General features: G+C 36.6%; 1 long non-coding RNA gene across 1 annotated transcript; it reads right to left on the reverse strand.

Annotated features, from left to right (window-relative positions):
- Positions 1 to 4,020: 4,020 nt before the first annotated feature.
- LOC136374569 (uncharacterized) lies at positions 4,021 to 5,591 on the reverse strand. The gene is made up of 3 exons (XR_010745923.1): positions 5,316 to 5,591; positions 4,861 to 4,915; positions 4,021 to 4,093 (listed from the first exon to the last, which is right to left on the reverse strand). It is a non-coding gene; the product is annotated as an uncharacterized lncRNA (long non-coding RNA).
- Positions 5,592 to 5,864: the final 273 nt, after the last annotated feature.

Below are 5,864 nucleotides of genomic sequence, written 5' to 3' on the forward strand. Positions count from 1 at the left end.
ACAGCTGAGCACTTCACTTTTCACATCTTACTTTCTCCCTTTCTATAACCAAAGAGGGAGAGTGAGGGAGCATCTGGGTGGGTGCTTGACTATTGCCAAAACTAACCTGTCACAGGACCAGTAAACACAGTAATGATACTAGAAGGAAAAAAAAATCTATTTTACAATGGCAGATTAGACTCTATCTACAAAGACACGAACTTAAAATATCAGCCAATCTACTTTCACTGACTTCAAAAGCCCCAACTCAATTTTAGAATACTCACACAAGGAATTTTTACAAAATTCTCAATAATTGTACCTCAAAAGTAGAAAACAAAACAGGAAAAGAAGATATTGGACAGTCAGGGTTTCAACAGTGCATGCAGAATAAATCAGCTTTGGTTAGCATCACAGTGCTCATTTCTGATTTCAGTGGTAAGCTACTCTCTGCATGATGTGGTTGTCAATGACTAGAAAAACTGTGAATACTATAAGTAAATATCTGTTGAAATTACTCTTGCTTTTATTAAGTTGCAGTTGGTACATAATCCACATAACAGTCAATCCAATCAACTTGACATGTCTAGTTTTGTTAGTACATATACGTATGTGTATATATATATGTATATATAACCAAAATAAAGTTGTTATATAACCAAAAAAAAAGTTGTTTGCTGTGCTCAAAATAGTTATCATTGCTAAATACCCATGTGCATTAAAGTTAGTTAGGTTCAGCTCAGTGTTACTTAGCTACAATTATCTTTAGAACTAAATTATGCTTAGAGGTAATTTATATGTTAGTTTAAACTCTAAAATATCTTTGATTAAATTGCTTAAAATTTATTATTCTTGTGTCTTAACTTATTGATATCCTGTCCTTCAAATTAAAGCAAGTGTGTGAAAACTCCAGTGTTTACACATTTTAGGCAAACCTGGTTTGACACGTTTCCCTGCCTTTTTTTTCCTCTTCAGTAAATTCATTTAATTTCTATGTATTTCCATGGGATAAGTATATTCTGTGAAAGGCAAGAGACCTCCAGGCATCCCCAAAGCTAAATGCAGTGCAAAGCAGGTAGTGTGAGGACTTAAGGAGAACCATGAACTGTCTCAAGCACTGTCCAAAAGCAAGTACACATAAGACAAATTTTAGATAGGCAGAGACTGCAAAAAGGAAGGCATTAATTCCAGATCTAAATGGAAGTGAATGTTTGGAATTAGCATACTGGATCAGATTCCACTTTGCAGACTGGGAAAAGTACTGATGCAACAACAGAAAGAGTCCAGGCCTGGTGAGGCAGATCTAAGATTTTTCTCCCTAAGATTTTTCTCCTATCTGGAGAAAAGTCCCCACCACAGCAAATTTTGACAAAAGAAGCAGCTGCTTACACACATGCCATTCCGAGTTATGGGAATGGTATCTATTCCTTATGGATATCAAGGACTTGGACTGTATAAAAGTAGTACTTCCTGAAGAACATTTGGGACCCCTACCACTGAACAGATCAGGGTGATGGACTAGCAGGATGTTGCAAAAATCCATCTGATGGTGATATCTTTTGTTTAATATCTGTTTTTCTCTCTTGCTCTCTTGTGCTCTCTTTTAGTCTCTCTCTCTTCCTCCCCTCTGCACTCCCCCTTTCTATTCTGCTCTCTTTCTCTCTCTCTCTCACCCTCCACTTACATCTACTGTTAAATAAAATCTCTCCTATTGACTTTGGCATGTGGTCTCATTTGCACCTTAGCTTGGCTAGAGGCATCTCTTAATAAGCAGATCCTAACAGGCAGATCTGGATTCATCCTATAGTTCTCTTGCTAAAAATCAGGACTTACTTGTTTTTCCTCTTTCCAGAGTATATACCTCAAGACTTTATTGATCAGAATAAATAGACACCCCAGTCCTATGCCTCTTTGGCTTGGTATTGTTTTCTTTGAAGGAAACTAGCAATTCTGCAGTAACCAAAGATTTAGAACGTAATTAACAGCTCTGAGTATTTCAAATTGTTAAAGACCCTCTTAGCATAGGAGCTTATTGTCACACATTACATAGGCTACCCCTTTACTCTCATAAAAAGTCATTAAAAAGTGGATATGATTTCAAAGCCACTAGAAGAAGTAATCCAAATGTCTTCACACAGAGGTTAATCAAGTTACAAGAAAATGCATGGGGTCTGCATGTCAGGGCACTGCAAGGGCCTGCTGCCCTCCAGGGCAGTCACTAAGGGCAGCTAGGGTGGGTCCTCACTCCAGGATTCCTATCTCACAGCATCTAGCAAGGGAACAGGCCTGGAAACTGGGCTGGGGGCATTCACCACAGCCGGTCTGGAGGCCAGTGGCTTCTTGGCAAGATTGTGGTGACAAGGCAGTGCCAAGGTGTAGACAAGAACCATTTCTGTGGACTGGGACCAGGCAGGGTCCAAAGGACCCATGACCAGAGCTAGGTATGTAGTGATAACAGGGGCTTAAACGTAACAGACTCAACTTAAAAGCCTGACCAAAGCCAAAGTAGTTAGACACATTGGGAATTCCTCAAGGGGAACAGCCACTGATGTGTCTTCCATTCTCTTTCTTCAAACTGGCTTTTATCAACTTTCTGTATTTGGGGTTAAATTATATCCCAGACAATTGGGATACATTCTACCCCATTCCTGTTGTTCAGCTAACATGCAGACAGGAATGTAAAAGTCATAGGAGCAAGGGCGTGCAGGGTTACAAAATTTTAAATCTTGCCTAAGGATGGAATTATGTGATTCTGATTTAAATATATTTTACATATTTTACATGAAAAAAAAAATGCTAAGCTTACATCTACTCTAGATGGAAGCATTTAATTTTCTCACCAAGCCAGACAGAAAGTATAGAGACAAAATACGCACTCAGACAAATATGCACATATTGTCTGAGTCTGAAGCAACGTTTTTGGTTGCTTAGGATCTGGGCTTCTTTTCATTTACCACAGATAAGATTAGGCATTTATCTGAGTTGACATGGATTTTATTGCTGGGACAAATTATTATATTTTAAATTATCTTACACCTTACTTTATCCATACTGCACTAGAACTACATACTCAAAGCAAAAAGGAAAAAACAAGCAGTATATTTCAAATACCTGTAAGTATTTGCCTGAAAATCTTTAAAATAGCAAGAAATGAGAGATAACAAGGATTGTTTTGTATTTTGACCAAACTTCTTTCATTTTTCTACATCTTCGTGAACAGTCTTCTTTTGATTTGGGAGTAATGTGATGTGACAAGTTAGCCACCAGCCATGCCAAGCTAAGCTAGCAGTTTCAAATGATAAAGTATTTTGCAAAACATGTTTAAAAATGAATGTAAAGGTTCAGACGAAATGTGCCACCTTTTACTGCTTGCAATGAAACTGCAGTGAGCAAAGCTGGGCTTATATTCCCATATGACACAAAGCCATATTCCTTGTTACACTACTTCATACGCCTATCTATAAAACATGAATGTTTTGGAATGTCTTGTTCTCCAGCCATCAGTAAGTATAAGATTGCCATTTCAAGATTTTATCTTTAAAAAAAATTAAGTTCATAAATTATGAAGAACTTAAATTCAGCAACTGGTGTGGATCCCATCTGGTGCTGTGGTCACAGATTGCCTTGACAGTGGCAGGTGCATGGAACAACTTGTCATTGTTGAAGACAAAACTGCAGGTGCCTAGCAGAGACACAGACACCTTTCTTCTCAGTATATCAGGTTCAGTGAGTCCTTTTTGTTGTTGAGAGACAACGATTAAGGTTCTCCTAATAATTTCTTATATTCCTCAATACTGCAACTGTTAGTACAGTTGAAGAGTGTCACTACATTACAGCACCGAAGTTCTCTACCCTGAGTGAGAACAGAGTAGAACACTATGTGATCAGTACATCACAAAAGTGTTTAATAACCTCCTTTTCCATTAGTTCTACCTAATGGAGCTTGCATTTAGTTAAGGATTTAACTCTGAAAGCTATGAAGCAGACTTAGATGTATATGTATTATATTCAATATCTGCTTTGTATTAAGCTTACACTTACCTAAATATGGCCATAAGACCAAAGTCCTCTAGCTTGTCCTCAGCAATGTAATAAAACTGCTGTTGATATCGCCCTAAGAAAATAACTGGCTTAAAGGAAAAGCAAAACAAAAACCAACCAACCAACCAAACAAAGTTCAAAATTTGGTGTTGCTGTATTTTTTTTTTTTTAATAGAAAACTCACTAACATTAAGTACTAAATTTCTATTCTTTCTTGAAACAAGACTCTTCTAATGACAATATATCACAGTTTTTAATTAAATTTAAAAAAAAAGCAAACAAACACAAATTAGAATGATTTGGCTGATCAGACTGTAACTCATTTCTTTGTCAAACTACAGCAGTTTAATCAACTAGTAATTAAATTCTAAGGAAAAAGTCACACTTTATACATTAAAGAAAAAGTTCTTTTGTTTTGCAAAATAAGCAGTTATCCCCAAATATTTTTGTGGTGGGAAAGACAGCATTTCTTCACTACTGTGTGAGAGGGTTTGTTTTTCATTTAGACAGTTTAAATTTCATTAGGCAAAATCTTGTGCAACCAAATCAGTCACACTCTGACGTCAGCATGATGGCAAATGCCTTTCTTCCCTGACATGCTCTCACATTGCTCACGGCAACAAATTTAGTCAACTCTGCAAGTGGTTCTTCAGAGAACATCTCTTAACCAACTAAAATGAAGTAAGTCTGGGAATCAGAGGAAGGAAAAAATAAATATTAAAAATATTCTAATAGTTGAAAATCAAAGACTTTAACTAGTGGAAGGGGCTTACAGCTGGTCGGTGAGCCAGAAAGAGTTAATTGATAAGATCTATGTGTACCCCTGAAAAGAATTTCTACCAAGGCCGTTGACATGGAAACCAAGAAGGAAAAGATAAGCAGAAGACACCTGCAGCTGGAAAAGTATTTTTAGAAAAGTTTTGTGAATGCTAGCTGAAAAAAGTGGTGAAGACTGCTCTGTACCAATGGACACTGTGTTGATTTATTGAAGCCAATGAATAACTATAAACTATGGTGGAGAATGCATAAAAGCCCACTGCCACAATAAACAGAAGCTTCTGAACATTCACTGTGTTCCTCTGTGTGTCATGGCCACCTCAACAGCAATATTAAATAGTTTCTTTTTTGCTTTTCAGTCTCTCCGGACTGAAAATTTTGCAGGAAAACAGAAGTGTTTGTCTGTTACCACTGGTAGTGCTTTCTGTAAAATTCCCCTTTCTGTGATATTAAAATAATATCCAGGGAAAATGAAATTATCAGAAATTTCAGGAAAAAAAAGATATATCCTCACAAACCTTTGTCTGTGCAGATGCAGAATTCTGGACTGATTCTCCAAATCAGTAAAATGAGATTATAAAAAAGAAAGAATAAACCAGACCACAAAGTTTGTTGTGCCCTTTTAGTTACTTTGAAATTCTCAGCCTGTCAGCATATAAAAAACCGTATTTTCATGATAGCTTGTATTTTTATAGTCTTATTCCTAAATGATACTGATGTTTGAAAAAGAGATATTTTTGTCTGTATATGAGTCTGTGTTGGGGAGATTACCTTTAGACCTCGGTTTGTGAGAATGTGAGAATCATGGCTGATGATTTAAGGATTAAATAAGAAGGTGGCCCTTTTACTGAGCTCAGAGATAAAGAAGAGGTGTGTGTCTTCAGGCAAGAAGAATGAATAGGAAAATAAAATAAATAAAAGGAATTTAAGGTTGCTTTTCCTACTTCAAGCAGTAGATAAAATAGACAATGCAAAAATGTGTCTAAATAAAATTATTTTTCTTTCTCTGCACAAGCTCATTATGAAGTACCTTACTTTCTCAACAGCTCCCCATAAAGAGATGTATT

This window comes from Sylvia atricapilla, chromosome 2 (genome assembly GCF_009819655.1).
Source record: "Sylvia atricapilla isolate bSylAtr1 chromosome 2, bSylAtr1.pri, whole genome shotgun sequence".
NCBI classification, from domain to species: domain Eukaryota; kingdom Metazoa; phylum Chordata; class Aves; order Passeriformes; family Sylviidae; genus Sylvia; species Sylvia atricapilla.